Raw genomic sequence first — 18063 nt, 5'->3', positions numbered from 1 at the left:
AAATCACACTGACCTTCCAGGACCAACCTGGAATTACAACTAAATTGTGGAGAAGTCACCTGGAACAAACAACTAAATAATAGCGAGAGAGGAGCCTTATAACCTCAGACAGACAGAAGAATCAGCTTTATCACAACCTACCTGCAGCCATATTGCTCAGGTAGACCACTCCCCTCAGCAGAGACAGTGTGAGAGGACCAAATAGCCCCATCCCAAGGAGGGCCTTGGCCTCGCCCTGTGGTGTCTCTAAGCCTGCCTGCTGAGTGCAGAGTGGCAGCCACAGATAGTAGATCCTGGCTAAAGGGGGCATAGTGTGGTCTAGAGACACTTGAGAAGAGACTGGAGGTGGAGGCTGTGTGGAGAGAATGGAGAGAATAGCTGGCAGAATCTTCCCCCACCCAGAAACAGTCATCTGGCTCAGACAGACCACTGCCCTGAGCAGCAGCAGCATGAGAGGACCCAATAACACTGCCCCCAAGAGGGACTCTGCCCCACCCTGTTGTACCTGTAAACCAATCTGCTGAGTGCACAGGGACTAGATTAAAGCCTAAGGAGACAGCCACAGACAGTAGATTCCTGGAAGTCTGGAACAGACTGCCTGAGGTCAGACAGTCAAGATCTACATCATCAGAGGCATATCCAGAGAGAGAAAAAAATAACAGTCTCTTACCATAGGAGTTCACACCACAAATTCAGGAAATCAGGACAGATCAATTTAAGAAGCAGAAGCAAAAGAGAAGAACCTCACAAATAATGGGAAGAGAAAGAAACACCTCCAAGTCAAAGGGAATGAAGGGACCCCTAGAGAGAGAACTAAGTGAAATAGAAGCAAGTAAACTATCAGGTATTGAATACAAAACAACAGTTCTAGGGAAGCTTACTGAACTCTGTGAGCTCAGAGAGAATTACAGAAAACTACGAGGAAACTATGAGGAACTTACTGCAAACTATATCAGCATGAAAAAGGACATAGTAACTATCAATAAGAGACAAAAGGAAATGAAGAATACAATTCCTGAAATGAAAAACACAGTAGAAAGCATCAAAGGCAGACTAGATGAAGCAGAGGATCGAATCAGTAAGCTGGAGGATAAGGTAGAAAAAAGCTCCCAGAAAGAGCAAGAAAATGAAAAAACACTCAAAAAAAATGAAGAGGCATTGTGGGAAATGTGGGACAACCTGAACCAGAAGGAGAAGAAGAGGAGGAAGGGATCGAGAACCTATATTTGAAAAAGTAATGATGGAAAACTTCTGTAATTGGAGGAGAGAAAAAGTCACACAAGTCCAGGAAGCACAGAGGGTCCCATTCAAGAGGAACCCAATGAGGCCCACTCCAAGACACATCATCATTAAAATGGCAAATATCAAAGAGAAACAGAGAATCCTAAAGGCAGCAAGGGAGAAAGAAGTAGTACCATACAAGGGAGCCCTGATAAGGCTAGCAGCTGACTTCTCAACAGAAACACTGCAAGCCAGAAGGTAGTGGCAAGAAATATTCCAAGAAATGAAAAACAAAGGCCTGCAACCAATACTGCTCTACCCAGCAAGGCTTTCAAAATGGAAGAAAAAACAAGGAGTTTCCCAGACAAAAGAATGCTAAAAGAATACATCTCCACCAAACCAGCATTGCAAAATATGCTAAAGGGACTGGTTTAAGAAGATAAAGAGTCTGTAAATACCCAGTTCCTTTCACAGTCACCAATACTTGGTATTACCAATTTTTTTAATACTTAGTAATTTGATTGTGACAGTGATGTGTTATTTTAATTGTTACTTTATTATTGAAACTAAACCTTTTTTTTAATATTTCTTACATATTTCTATTATTTTTAAAAAGATTTAAATGACTTTTTGATGTTCCTTATCCATTTTTTTATAAAGGTTTGTAGAATTTATGCCTTTAAAAAAACTTAGCAACCCTGTTTTAGATGTGTGCAAATACTTTCCTATTCTGTTACTTGTCCTTTAACTTTTTTTATATATATATTACTATGTAGTCTTAAATGTTTAATATAGTCATATTGTCAGTATTTTACTTTATAGCTTCTGGGTTTAAATGTTACTTCAGGGTAAGGAAAATATTCTTTTGAATTTTCTCCCAAAACTCCTTAGATTTTGCATATTGATTTATAATTCACCTGAATATTTCTTGTATGATGTGTGAATAGGGCTCTATATTTGTTTTATTTCAGGTAATGGTGGTCCATGCACATTATTTGTTGAATAAGCCTTATTTTGCCCATTGATTTGAAATATCAACTTATTCATATATTACATGGTTAGATACACACACACACACACACACACGCATACATTTGTTTCTAGAATGGCCGTTTTATTTCATTGATCTACTTGATTATTTCTGTGCTGGTGTCATGTTTTAATTGCTGAGACTTTAGAATGGACTTAAATTTTTTAATATTTTGTAATGGATCTTGACATTTAAAAAAGTAAATAAATAGAACCCATCTACATTTGAAGAAAGAAAGGAAGGAAGGAAGGAAGGAAGGAAGGAAGGAAGGAAGGAAGGAAGGAAGGAAAGGAAGGAAGGAAAGGAAGGAAGAAAGAATCTGCTACCTTTTGCGACGTCATGGATGGAACTGGAGAACATTATCGTAAGTGAAATAAGCCAGAAGATGAAAGACAATTACCATATGATCTCACCTATAAGTGGAATCTATTCAACACCATAAACTAACAAACAAAATTAACCACAGGCAAGGAATCATGGAGCAGACTGAAAGTGACCAGAGGGGATGGGGAAAGAGGACAATGGTGGAAAGAAGGAGAAGGGACTAAACAACATGTATAAATGACCCATGGACATGGACAACAGAGTGGGAATTGACTGTGGGAGCAGGGAGTGGGAATGGGATGGGTGGAGGGGGGTAAAGGGGAAAAAATTGAGACAACTGTACTAGAATAAACATTTAAAAATAAAAAAATTAAAAAATTAAACTGAAATATTGGACAAAACCTATATGTCCAATAATAAGGGACTGATTGGGTAAATTATTATAAATCTGTTTAATGGACTATAATGCAGATGTTTAAATAATGGCTTAAACAATTTTAATGACTTTTAAACAATTTTAAGAACACTCTCATGATGTAACACTAGATGAAATATATAAAATAAGGAAACCATATATTGTATAATCATCAGTTCTTTAAAAGTGCACATAATAAAATTTCAAGAAAATTCAGGAAAATGTGAATAGTAGTGATCTCAGGATTGTGAAGTTGTTGGTGCTTTGCATTCTCTTATATTTTTCTATATTTTCTGGTTTAGACATTTTATTTTTTCATGTATGTTAAAGTGATATGTAGACATAGTTAAAAATCAAAATAATCTTTAAAAGCCTATAGTGAAATAGACCAAGTCTAGCTCCCCAGAAGTAACTGTTCATACTTTTCAGCTCTTTCTTTGGTTTCCTCCCATTTGTCCATATAGAATATGCTTGCACCTCTATTAGTGGAGTCATGAGTTTCAGAAGTTCCTATTGGTTTCTGATCATGATGGTTGAGGGGTTAGCTCTCTTTTACCAATATCCCCAATTTCTCTTCCCATCCTTTATTGTCTCAATTTACTGTGCCTCAGTTTAATTATGTCAAAATACTTGGTTAAATCAATAATAATGTGTACATAATTATGACTATGTAAATATTGTTCATGGCAGAACTATGTTTAGTTTTCCATATATGTTTATTTTTATGAATTCCTCAACTATTCTGTCAAATATTGGTCAACAATTTTCCAAATGTATAGACACAGTATTAAACATTCTTATATGTTCTATCTTTTTCTCCTGGTGACATCTCCCTGACCACTCTTATTAGACTGTTTACTCTTTAAGTCTGTAGCTCAATATTGTTTTGGGCCTACTATCACTAGTATGCCATGTTGGATTCCTCAGATCCTGTTTCTTCCTCTTTATTTACTTCTTGTTGATGGAGTACAGCCATTCAGAAGCTTCCCAAGAGAGAGTTCATGGGAGATAAATGTTTTGGGTCCTTCCACATCTAAAAATGTCTTTATTGTAGACTCTCCTTTGATTGACAGTTTAGCTAGATATAGAATTTCCCCTCAGACATTTCAAGAACTTTCCATCTCCTAGCACTCACTGTTGCTGTTCAGACTGATGAGCTGTGGGTCCTGGGCCATCAGGATGCAGGATAAATGGGACAGAGATGAACAGAAAGAGCCTGTACCAATAATCAAGCAAGAAGGAAGAATTATGAGTAGATATAGAAGAAACATAAAGAGTCACAGAGGCCCAATTCTAACTGATTGCTAAGGATGAAAGAATCACCCAGGGACAGCTGTGAAGTCGGCAAGAAATGTAGCTCAGAGAAGTCAGCTTGGGCCTCCCCATAGTTCTTGCTTGCTGGGTTCAAAGTTCAAGGCGTAGAGATGCAGAAAGTTCCAGGGAGCAGGACTTAGTTGAACTATGATGCAAGGAGGGTCTTCAGGCTCAGGTGTTTGCTATTGCTGAGTACAGGTTTATCCTGTGCTGAAAGCTCCCAGAGGGAAGTCAGAAGCCTGAGACCACTTCTGATTGAGATAGATATGCAGAGTTCCTGGGACCCAAACAGCAGACCAGAACTTGGTTTTGATTAAGGCATTACAAAAGCATTCTGTATCCTTCACTCTTTCCAGCAACTTTTCCTTGAATTACAGGTAGAGGAAAAAAAAACCACCACCACCACTGGCTTTAGACACAGGCTTTCCTGTTGCCTCCTGATCATCTCACACTCTACCACTAGTATCTGGAAGGAATGAAGTTAGCTCTGCAGGGTTGCCAATGACAAGGGTTATACATACCCAGAAATCACCATTGTGATCTCCATTTAAACAGTGGTGTCCCCAGAACTTGTCTGTCTGGCCTTATTCTCACAGTAATACACAGGAGAGACACACCTGTAAATAGGTTTGAGTCTGAGGTCACATGTAGTTTTCATACTGAAAGTGATTTTGGTGGAAAGGAAACAGCTTAAAACCTGATGCTCTTACTGTCTTCCAACAGTTTCACCCAGACATGCAGGAAATACAATTCCCCCCTTTAAAACACTGATTTTCTTTCAAATTAGTTTTCCCAGAAGTTTGAACAAGGAATCAATAGAAAAAGAAAATGATTTGGGATCACAGTTGAACAACAGGCCATTTTTCAAAGTGTTTTATTGTCTTGCAAAAGTGGATATGCTTGACTGGGGTTAGCAGCAGTCTGCCAGGGAGGATTTCAAGCTCAAGAACTCAGCACTTCTGTCTTTCTAGGGTTTGATTTACTCCAATATATAGATTTTTTCCCCCAAGGTCATTGCCACTGTTTAGATGGTGATGATGATGCAATACGGTGCTTTAAGCGGGCTTGCAAGTAAGTTACTGGCCACAGAAGACATTATTTGGTAATCAACCCAATTTTTTTTTAATAAGCCCAGATACCAAAGTATAATGAAGCAGCATTTCTTTGTTTCCTTAATCTGATGCTCAGTTGTCATGGGGGATTTTTGGATAACACATTTTAATTCTACTAAGTTTTTACTGGGTGCTAAATTACTGAGGTTATCAAGGATTTCTAAAATGGTCTTAGATGCTAAAAATTTATGGATGAGAGAATAAAGCTAGAAGAGAGTAGAAAATATTGCCATTAGTACATCCACTGCTATGATCATTACTACTACTGTCCCTATTGTTATTGCTGTTATTCTACTACTACTGCTACTATTTTACTGCTATGACTACCATTATTACTACTGTTATTACTATGTTACTACCACTACTCTTAATACTGTCACTCTCTCTACTGCTACCACTACTATTGTTACTATCAGTACTGCTGCTGCTAGTACTATCACTACCACTATTACTACTATTACTACTTTTACTACTACTGCTTCTGCTGCTATGATTACTTCTACTACTGTTATTACTTCTACTATTGTTATTCTACCACTACTGTTGTTATTACTACTACTATAACAGCTACTCCTTTTGTTGCTGCTACTGCTCCAACTTCTACTATTGCTATTATGATCAGCAGCTGCATTTTTATTTGTATCTCCTTCTATGTGCATGCCACTTTGTATATATGCTGTTGCTTAATACTCTCCAAACCTACCAATTTAGGAAATACTGGCTCCATCTTATATATGAAGATCTTGAGATTAAACAGGTTGAGGTAAATTGTCCAAGATTACCCAGAGTGAGTGGCAGTACTGGGGTTGAAGCCAGATCTCTTTGACTTTATTTCTTAAGCAGGATGCTCTACTGAACAAAACAAACAAAAGAGCAGTACCAGAAGAGTTATGTGGCTGATGATTGTAGTTCCCACAGGAAAAGACATGAGACCCCACAAGGAGACTTATTATAAAGACATGGGTACAGGGAAATCCTTCCTTCAGAGCTCATCAGCTGGGTCTCTCTCTCTTTTCCTTTCTTCATCTGTACACATACTCACTCAGAAATACACATAGGGTATCTTGGATAGAACACATAATTTCACTTAGCTGACCTATTTTATTTTAAAAAGGAAGTGAGCTAATGCTCTAGATTTGGGAGAAGACTGACACATCTCCATTTATCTTTCTGCTCACTGTTCTTACTCAAACCCCAAACTCCAGTTGACAGTTTTTGTTCTTAATAAGCTTGGGTAAAGGCAACCTGAAGGCTTCCACCTGCCTTTCCCAGCCTCTTTGCCTATCCTAATCTGAACATTTACACACAATCCATTTACTGCCAAATAGAGCCCCAAAAAGGGAGTTCTGTTAATTATTTCATTTGATAAACACACAGACTGAGCACCTAATAATAAAGGCTAATACTTATTGCACTCTGACCATGAATGCTTTCCATATCTAATGTCATCTCATCCTCACAAAAGCCCTAGGAGATGGTATCACTACACCCCTCCAGAGGACAGATTGTGACAGATTGGCTTTACATAACACAACTAGGACTTCACTGTATTGTGCAAGATAATTATAATTTGGTGGGAACAGTTTTGTGTTTGTGTGGGAGAATATACAGATGAATAAGACTCAACTCCTCACTTGAAAGTTGCTTAAAACCCAATTATGATGAAAGATATGGCCACATGTAAACAAAAGCTTGACCAAAGGACAACGGTGCAGGCTAAGAGGAGGAGTGAGAGTCAGAAAACGGCTGAGTCTGGGTGAATATAAAGCTAACCAGCTTTGAGGTCCCAACTTGCATAGAAGGTCACAGTGTTGAGAGGCTGCTGGGCTGACTCTGTCTGGGGGCAGAAATGGGCAGGACAGGAGGGTTAGCTGAGTAACTGCATGAAACTGCTGCCGCAGACAGTTTTAAAGAGGCCAACTCCACACCTCACCTTAGGAGTTGTTTTTTTCTTCTCTATGAAAGAAGAGTTTCCCATGCACTGTAAGCAAAGGAGAAGTCACAGGCAACAGCTGCTCTTTGTCCAGAAACCCTGGGATCTCAGCGCTGGGAAGAGGTAGTCTTCAAGATGAGACACTCAAAGGCCCATTGAGCTATTTCATATTACACCTGTCCTGTGCATGCTTTTATTTTTTTATACCACTTTATTTAGGCATGATCATTCTGGAGATTTACTGTACAGCATTGGGTCTATACTTTATTGTATACAGTAGGCCCCCTTTATTTGTAGCTTCATTTTCCACAGTTTCAGTTATCTGTTCTCAACTCCCATGTGAAAATATTAAATGGAAAATTCCAGAGATAAACAATTCATAAGTTCTAAATTACACACCTTTCTGAGTAACATGATGAAATCTCACGCTGTCCCACTCTGTCCTGCCCTGGAATGTGAATCATCCCTTTGTCCAGCATATCCACACTGTAGATGCTCCCACCTCTTAGTCACTTAGTAGCTGGCTTATCAACTGTGACATCACATCAACTGTCAAGGTATCAGAGTGCTGGTGTTCAGTTCATCCCTCTTTTACTTAATAATGGCCCCAAATCACAAAAGTAGTGCTGCTGGCAATTCAGATAAACCAAAGAGAAGCTGTAAAGTGCTCCTTTTAAATGAAAAGGGGAGTACAGTACAATAAAATGTTTTGTGAGAGAGGCCACATTCACGTAAGTTTTATTACAGTATATGGTTACAATTGTTCTAGTTTATTAGCAGTTATTGCTGTTAAAATCTTTTACTGTGCTTAATAAGTTAAAATTTATCATAGATTTGTATGTGTAGGAAAAAAAAAACAGTGTATGTAGGGTTCAGTACTATCTGTGGTTTCAGGCATCCTCGGGGGTTCTTGGAACATATCCTCCATGGAAAAGGGGGAACTATTGTACTTACAATTGGCTAAGATAGTAAATCTTATGTAGAGTGATCTAACCACAAAATTTAAAAAAAATTATAATAAATACATACATTACCAAATAAGTGGGAAGAAACTTTTGGAGGTGGTAAGTCTGTGTTTACTTTAAGGGTTTGAATAAGAGTTAAGTCAATAGAGAACATTGTATCTGGCCTCCCCCCACCTCCCTGCCAAAACCAGAAAGAATATCTTTGTCTCCTCTTATTTCCCCTATGTAAGGAAATAATGTACCTTCCTCTTCCTCTCCCCACACCTACCTCCTCTCCCCTGACACCTACCTAACCTGCATTATCCTCTTGGCCTGTCCCCTGCTTCAGTGCTCTTTGAGGGACTGGAATGCTAACTGAATCCATAAGAGTGGGAGATACTGTTTACTTACGGGTGGGGACATTGTCATTAAAAGCTCAAACCCAAACTAAGCCTGGTCACAGAAGGCCTGAGTGTGAAGGTCACTGAGTGTGAGGATATTGTGCAGCCACAGAAGGTGATGGAAATTGAGAACTGGCTTCAGGCATAGGTGGGGAAGTGAAAGCTCCAAACCTGTGCGTTGAGCTCCAACTCAGCTTTAGCTCAGAGCTCTGCACTGAGGTCACCAGGCTTGGCTATTGATAAAATGGTCTTCCATGCTCGTCAGCAAACCTTCCATATCCAGTCCCTCTGGGAACATTCTGGAGTGGCGATGCTCAGTGCTCAATTGGCTGAGATTACTATCCATAGCACATTAAAATATCACCTTCATTATTTAATCCTCTGCATAGTCTCACACTGTATCTTTTCTATAGTTCCCTCCTCCTTCTGGTTGTCATTCTCTCTTCCCTATTGGTCCACATCCAATCTGTCCTTCAAAGTTCAGCTCACCTATCATTTCTCTATTTTTTTTCCCTGATTCCCTGGAGGAAAAAAAATTTCTCTCCTTAACTATACTTTTTTTAATACTCAAGAATATGTTTTATTGATTTTAGAGGAAGGAAGGGAGAGAGAGAGACATCGATGTGAGAGAGAAATGTCAATTGGTTGCTTCCCATATGCTTCCGACCAGGGATCGAACCTGCAACCCTAAGGTATTTGCCCTGACCAGGGATCAAACCCTCAACCTAGCTTGTGCCCTGACCAGGGATTGAACCCACAACCTTTTGGTGTGTGGGATGATGCTTCAACCAACTGAGCCACCTGGCCAGGGCTTACCTCTGTATTTTAATAGCACATTTTTGTGGCTTTGTATGTTCTTGTCATATCCTTTACTGGTCTATGGATTTCTTGAGAATAGATTGTATGTATCTGATTCATCTATGTGTCTCCAGTGCCTAGTGAACTGCTAGGTAGAGATGAATTAATTAAACAAAAATATCAGGTGTGTCTCTTTGCATGTCAGATGCAGTCTTAGATTCTGAGTATATTGACGAGATCCTTGACCTAAGAAACATACAGTCTAATGGGGGAGACAACCATAAGTGAAAGATTCACACAATTAAATGAACACTGGAGTTACACAATCCTTTGAGAGCTTGTAACAGGGGAGCTGACCTCAATGGGAAGATCACTTAAGGCTCAGGAGGAAGTAATATTAGATCTGAAGTCTGCAGGGACAGTAGCTCTAACCAGGTAGAAGGGAGATTGTACAAAGGCTCAGGGAAGAAGGGAGATTAGTACATGTTGGAGGAAGTAAAAAATAATAAAGATCAGTGTGGCCCAGAATAGACTGTGTAATGCCAAAGGGAGAGAGAAGGCTAAAGAAGTAGATAGGGGCTTGGATTTGTGGTCATGGTAAAGAGATTAGCCTTTATCCCATGATCATGTGCTGAGGACACATAAGGGGCCCCTGGAATATCCACAGACCACTGAATGACGGAGAGTTTTGTGCACTGCAGGCAAACTGGCCCTTGTTGGCTTCACAGTATGTGCACTGATGAAGTGAGTGTGGATTAACTTTTTCACAAATCAGAGAGCTCTCTGTAAAGCTGAGGAAGACACAATAGAGAAAAATCAATGACAGTGTCTTTTTTAGCCTCCCTTGAGGGGGACAAAGGAAATACAAACTAGAACTGAAACGTCTTTCAAGTTCCATAAGCAAGTGGAAAGGCATTTAATTATGCCAGGACGTCTTCACTGCTGTGCCTTTTTGTTTTTGTAATTACAACACAGACTTTCTTGGCTGGCTAGATCTGCGCCCATGAACACAGGGTGTTCTCTCTGGCAGAGAAGGGAACTCACACATGGGGCCCTCTCTTGGCAGCAAACTCTCCACACCTATCACCTAGGTAGCTTATGAACAGTCCTTGATCTCATTTTCAATCCAATATCCATGAAGCAAGAGGAGGCCGAGAGAGAGGGTAGAATCAAGAATGACTTCCTTGAAGTGTTGCATGATTAGGTGGATGTTAGAGGAGATTTGGGGAGAAATAAGTTCAGTTTTTGACTTGTTCAAGTTAAGAGTCTGAAGGATGTTTGGTTGGACACTGGAAGATACTTGGAAATATGGTCCTGAGCTTAAGAAAGTTGACTAGTTGAAAACTCAGAAATGTTTAAGCAATGTTTTCCAGGAAAATGTTTATTCAACACCTCAAAACTCTCCCAGCTCCAACTATTGCATAGCTCCAAGTGACATTTGTAGGCTTTGTTTCTCCACCATCCTAAAGGAAAACCAAGTAGGCTAGAAAAAGGTAATCCTACTTGCACCCACACAATCCTACTCCACCTTCCCCAAGTACGTCATCAGGTAAAGCAGTGAGTGGCTTTTTCCCTGTATCATCATTAATTTAGATTTTTATAACTTAAAAGTTTCTAATTGTTAATAGTTCATGAGACATCCAATTCTCTCACTCTCCAACTCACTCTTTCTTTTCCTTCCTTCCTTTCTTTCTCTCTCTCTTTCTATCTCTCTCTCCCCCCTCCCTCTGTCTCTCCCTCTCTCTCTCCCTCTACCTCTCCCTCCCTCCCTCCCTCCCTCCCTTGCTCTCTTCCTTCCTTTCTTCCTTTCTTTTTCATTCATTCATTTGTTCATTCATTCATTACTCTGTCTCAGTCACTGGTGAACAAGATACACAAAATCTCAACTGTCTCAGAGCTTAGACTTGATGGGAGAAGAATTGTAAGAAAGAAGTACAGAGCACTGGGGGGACATAGCCCAGTCTGGTGTCAGTGCCTGAGCGGAACGTGATACCATTTCTGGAGATGGAAAACCCAGGAGAGAGACCAGGCTTGGGTGTGGCTTTCAGGGGAAAAGTAAGATTCAAATGCACATAGAGCTCACAGTACCAAGCACCATGCTAAGCAGGTTATAATCATCTACTCATATAATCCTCCCAGAAACTTTATGAAGGAGTGACCGTCATGATCCCCACTTTACAGCTGGAAGCATAAGGCCCAGAGTGTTAAGTGACTTTCCCAAGATTACATCACTAGTAAATTGTAGAGCCAGGACTTAAAACTCAGGCTGGCCAGCCCAGAATTCACACTCTATCCCTGCAGGATGCAGACTCTCTCATGGGGCTTTACTTAGACACATCCAGTTGAAGATTCTGGGGGGGATATCTAAATGACAATTTGATACACAGTTTTCTTATCATTTAAAACAGTCTGAACTGGGATTTCTGTTATTGCTGGAAAAAACATTTAAGAGATATGGTTGTGAATGGATGTCTGAAATGGTAAATTTTAGGAGAGAAGGCTGGGATGGATGTTCAGTCCAGATGACACATTAATGTTCTACTTCCAACAGTGAATTCTGAGTTATTCTCTCTCAGGGTTCCCTAACCCTTATAGGATTTGCATGGACTGTAATGTCTTCTGGGAGATAAAGATACATAAGGGGTGATTCTTTGATTGTTATTATTAAATCTAAAAAGAGTGCCTGCCTGCTGTTTGGTAATAGTACCCATTCACATAGTCTGTCTTCCTGTCCCCACCCCTCCACTTGCACATACACCTTAAGGCCCTTGGAAATGACTGTTGTATGTAACACAACAAGTTGGACATGGTAATGGATATGAACACTGGCAAGTATGAACTGCAAGAAAAGCAAGTGGCATAGAAACAGCTCTCAGAGCAATGAATGCAGGACGCTCAGGCTGCCTGTCTTGGGCATCTCACATCTCACTCGTCTTCTTACAAATATTGTACCCTACCTTGTTTGAGATTGACTAAGACTGATTAAAACTCTTTAAATGGCTCTTGTTGACAAGATTTGCTATAGAACATTTTAATGACTAAACAAAATTATGGTGCAATTTCACTCGATTAAAGACAACACTAAAACCTGTGTAATTTTCAGTGTATACGTGAAGACAGCAACTTAAAATCACCTTTAAAGAATTCAAAATCTGGGTTCTGCTGGAGAAAGGCAGAACAATGGGTATGGTAGCATTGTTTCTGGATTTGTTTCCCTTTGACTCCTGCATGGTATTTGTTTCCTTTGTCTCCTACTGGCTTGGTCTGTTCTTTCCCAATTGTCCAGATAGCTTGAAGATGACCACCGAGAAACACCAGATACTATTTGCAAATAGTGTCCCATTTCTAGATGTTCTTTGGACTTTACTCTGTGCCAGACTTGTTACATGTGTTTGTCACTTACCTGTTCAAATTGCCTCTATAGCTTCAGTCTGAAGCTCCTCCCCCCACCCCCAAATATAAGCAACACAATTTGTTGATAAGACAAAGCTGAGTTTACTGCTTAGGGTGGTGAGGAAGAACAGCAGCTTGCAAAGCAATGGCAGTGTGTCAGATGGGGGAAAGGTAGGATCAGAATTTAATGGGAATTGTAAGTTTGATTTAAGATGGGGACTTTCTAAGCGAGAGTTTGGTTAGGATTGTGTAAGGATTATGATCCAACAGTTCAGGACCAGTGGGCACACCAAGGTGTGGATTTTGCGATAAAGGGCTAAAAATGGAAGAGTTGACGGGTCCTTCTCAAGTTTTTAGAATGAAAATCAGCTCATTTGCCTGGGCAGGAGACTTCCAGAAAAAGAAAGCCATGCTAAAGAAGTCAGAGGAATAGCACAAAATTGTGTTCAAGTACATAGTAAGATGTGATTTGATTCTCCATGACCAGGTGACGGTAGATGGTTTTCATTCTCACTTGCCATGGATAAGGTTCAGGTTAAAACATTAACAGGATCCTGTGTGAACAACCTGTTGCCTTCCTTTCCATCTCCATCACATCTCATTCTCAGCTTGCACCCTGAAATTCAGCTCCATTAGCCCATTATTAGTTTCTTATTCCTTCCCACCTCAGGGTCTTTGCACATACTGCATTCTCTGCTTGAAATACCCTCTCTCCCTTCTATTATTTGTTTAGTCAGCCCCTTTTTCTAGGGCTCAAGTGTCACTTCCATGGGGAAATTCCACTGATTCCCTGTCTAAGTTGGGTTCCCCCATTTCCAACTCTTTTGACACTCTTTATATCTTCTTCAATAACAATCAAATAGCAATTTTACAATTAATTATTTTATGCTGCCTCTCTCTTACTGCTGCTGTATTCTTAGGGCTTAGAAGAATGATTGCAGCTAATGGATACTCATTACATATTTGTAGAATAAATGACTATGAATATGGAATGTGTCTCTTTTGATTTATGGAAACAAAGTTTTGGTTCCATGAAACTAGAGTACATACATTTCTCATGAAAATCTTCTATAATATCTACACCCACAGATACACACTAAATTGTGTCCTTCCCACCCCCAAATTCATCTTAAAGTCCTAACCCCCAGTGCCTCAGAACGTAATTATATTTGGAAATAGGGTCTTTATGGAGATAATTAAATTATAATGAGCTTACTAGGGTAGGTCCTCATCCAATATGTCTAGTGTCCTTATGAGAAGCAGAGATTAGGACACATGGAGAGAGAGAGCGCACGCACACACACACACACACACTCACATGGCCATGTGAACCCATGGCAAGAAAGTGACCATTTGCAGTCCAGGGAGAGAGGCCTCAGAAGAAATCAAACCTAGGGCACTTTGATCTTGGACTTCCAGCTTCCAGGACTCTGAGAAAATAAATTTCTGTTACTTAAACCACCCAGTCTATGCTATTTTGTTAATGGAAGCCCAGCAAACTAATATACCCACCTTAGATGAGGTGAGGAGCCCCTCCTCTAGCTAGCTCTTTTGCTTCCGTCCATCATAGCACTTATTTCTCTGTATTATAATTGGCCCCCATCCAGCTCGTAAGCTTCAGGACAGGTGGACTTAGTCACCTCTTTCTTCCTGGGACCTAGCACAGTGCTTGACATATAATAAGTATCCTACACGTGTTTATAAAATGAGTAAATGAATGAATTTAAGAATGAAATCAGGATGCTGATGTCTGCTTTAGTTAAGTATTTCCTGGCAGGAATTCATTTACTTATTTGTTAACTATGTATTGCACAAATACTATACCAGGCATGACTGTAATGCACTGAACAAATCAGATAAAAAAACCTTTGTCCTCCTGGAGCTTACCTTTTGCTGGAGGTAGACAAACAATAAGCAAGAGATAAAAGTAAACAAAAGTGATCGTGCTGGGAGTAGGATGAGACAAATGAGGCACTGATTTTGGTTCCCAAACTTAGGGAAGGGTGCCAAAAAAAAAACCTCAGTGACCAAGAAAAATAATACTTTAATGCAATATTAAGAAAACAAAATTAATGCAAAAATATCCATCATGAACAAAATTTAAAAATTTTAAGTAAAGACAGAATGCTTACATAGCCTATTAGATAAGTGCTAAGGAGGAAAAAAATAACATTGTTAATGGGGATAGGGAATCTTGTGGGGAGAGGTGTTGAAATTTTAGGTAGAATAGCAAAAGAAGACCTCTATCAAGAAGGTAATGTTTGGGTGGATTCCTGAAGGAGATGAGTAGTCCATGCTAATATCTGGGGGAAAACCTTCTAGACAGAAGGAACAGCAAGTGCAAAGGCCCTAGTATGACTGGAGGGGAGTGAGTAGGAAGGATGAATTGGTAGAGGACAAGAGTACGGGAAATGAGCTTAGGGGATAACAGAAGCCAAAACATTAAGGCAAGGGGCTGATTTCAGTGTTGCCATCTCATCTGGCCCTTTCATAGACCAGAAATCAGAATTTAAAGTGATATTCCTTAAATTTTAAAGGTAGCCCACTAATTTGAAAAAGTAATTAAACACTGTACAGGCTAAAACAAGTGGTTCACTACTGGAAGTAATTTTGCCTCCCAGAGACATTGACATTGTCTAGAGATATTTGTGGTTTCATATCTGGGCAGAGGGGTGCTACAGGTAGGTAGCACATGGGTTGAGTCAGAGGATTAGGATGTTGCTAAACTGCAACACACGGGACAGCCCCCAACAATAAAACATGATCTCAAATGTCAATAACGCTGAGATTAGGAAATGCTGTGATGAATAGAACATACCCATGGATGGAATCTGCTGATGGATGAGGTCAGCAGATTTCTAAAAAGGAGCTGACGGACCAGAAGCTCAGGGATGGCCTCTTTCCTCCAGGCATCTCCAAATGCCTACCTATTTCCTTTATGCTTCAGCAGAAGTGATTTTCTGCCTCATGCCCAACATTCCTCATTAAGTAATTGCTACCTACAGCTCCTGATTTCCATGACTGTAAGTAACCACCACACATACAAAAGCTGCCCTATTCACAAGAAGCAGATGGAGATCAGCCAGTTACAAGGCTCTTAGATTAAAATGTGGGTGTCTCCCTTATCTCATCTCTGATTGCCCAGCCTGGTTCTCTAATTCTTGCTGGTGGAGTTCAATTTCTCATTTTAAATCATTTCGGATAGACCTTTGTTCTAATGCAAGAGGATATCCAGAGCAACTGTTTTTGTTTAGCAGAAGTATATGTCAGAAACTTAAAAATGCCTACAGAGGCCAGACAGGTAACAGGCAGGCATGAAGCAGGTCATTGAATAGGAGTGGCAAACTGGAGTAGGCATGGCAGGCTAGAAGGGGCATCTGTCACACATTTCTGACAATGGTGCCAAGTGGCAGTTGGGCCCCATGTGATAAGGTGTTTTGCCATTTCAACAGAAATCTGAAATTTTAGATATGTTCATTAGTTTGAATATGCCTTGCAGGATTTCTCCAGAACTATGTATGTTGCCTAGATGTGGTTTGCGAATCATCAGATGCTGATCTCTATTTAGATTGTGGGGAGCTATCTGCTTTGTGCACATGAGAGTGAATTATTCCAGGAGTTAGAAATGGACCAAGTTAAGAAGAAAGGGCTGGAGGTTTCAAGATGTGTCCAGTTAAAAAGTGGTTTTCCTATCCACCAAAGCAAAGCCTCAACCCCATCAGCATCACAATGGCTGTCTGTGTGCTAGACATTCTAAGAGTCTTGTCAGGGATACTTCATTTATTTCTTACAACAGCTTGGGAAATATTGTCTCCATTGTGCAGATGAAAAACTGAGTCTCAGAGAAGTAACTACTTATGACCATATGAGAAGATTTGAGCCTGGGTCTCTGTGAGCTGTTATCTATGCCCTCTATTTACTACAGATGTGGTTTGGAGCTGAGGATGAGTATTTCTGAACTTTAGAAAGGCAATTTGTAGTTTCTGATCATATTCATGGAAGTGGAATGGAACAGAGTCAATTGAAGGGTCAAATGAGAATTCTAGACTCCTGAAACACAGACAACAACAGGGAAAAAGCTGGCCAATTCATCATTTTCCTGAGTGCTCTCAGCCCCATTTCCTCACAATTCTGAGGTACCCATTCTCCACCATCCCTCAGGGGTCCCCAGCAGGATTCGACATCAGTTGACTCCTGCAGTGGCTTGCTTGATACCCTGTATTGGTTTCTTTTCCTTCCCAATCTCACCATTATTCCTATTTCACCTTTCAACTCTCAAATCAACTATGCACTGATGAATCCTTGTCTTGGAGTCAGCTTCTGGGGGACCACAAACTAAGATACAGGGGTACCTCAAGATCTTTGGGTTTTGTAAAACTTGCATTATATCTGCCTTTATTGAAGACAGTCTTGTCACCAAGCTTTAGCCATCTGTGTTTATTATACAGTCTTGTGTTGTCATAGGGCAGATTATAACAGAATTAAGCACTAGTTTTGACTCAGATTCACTATAGAACAATTCAAAAGTGCGAGGAGAGGGAAAATATAAATCAAAAGGATTTGGTCACAGAGAAAATACTTGGTTGTTGAGATCTCTGCCATGTTTCCATTGGTTAAAATATGATCGATTTTCTATAGTGCAGCATTTCCAGTGACAAAGGAGTCTCTCTTTTTTTTTTCATTTTTCTGTTTAATTTTCTCTCTAATGACTTTAAAGGAAGAACTCTTTGGCACTGAAAATTATTTTGGATTGTAACAAGAGAGATTCAGAACCGTTTTTCTATTTCTTTTAATAGCCATTCAGGGACATCGTTTAATTGAATTAAGATACTTTCAAGAGGTGAATTATAGGGTAATAACTCAGCCCTTTCTGTTTAATAGGCTCTGGCCTATGGCCTTGGGTCCACTAGATCTGAAGGGGTGAATTATTGTTCCATAATTCACATGGTCTCATTTAAGAAGACTCTGGTTAAAGATAATTAACATCAACAACCAAGTCAGGCAAAGGCAACCCAAGATCTAAGAGTAAAGGACAAGGCGTAATACAGAGATGAATTTGGAAAGTTTGCTCCTAGCTTCAGAGAAGTTAGCATCAGAGAATAATGTCAGACCCTCAGTAAAAAATGAAAGGCCTCTCAGCCCAGCAGAATTCTGGGTATTTTTCACCAAAGGCCTGAC

At 39.9% G+C, this 18063-nt stretch overlaps 1 pseudogene; it reads left to right on the top strand.

The window, feature by feature from the left end:
- LOC129083310 (galectin-1-like) overlaps positions 1-18063 on the top strand; it is a 47156-nt pseudogene that overhangs the window by 27757 nt on the left and 1336 nt on the right.

This window comes from Pteronotus mesoamericanus, unplaced genomic scaffold (genome assembly GCF_021234165.1).
Source record: "Pteronotus mesoamericanus isolate MK-2021 breed Mesoamerican mustached bat unplaced genomic scaffold, CSHL_Meso_final scaffold_167, whole genome shotgun sequence".
In the NCBI taxonomy this organism is placed as follows: Eukaryota; Metazoa; Chordata; class Mammalia; order Chiroptera; family Mormoopidae; genus Pteronotus; species Pteronotus mesoamericanus.
The sequence above is the reverse complement of the archived record's forward strand: the minus strand, read 5'-3'. Positions and strand labels throughout refer to the sequence as shown.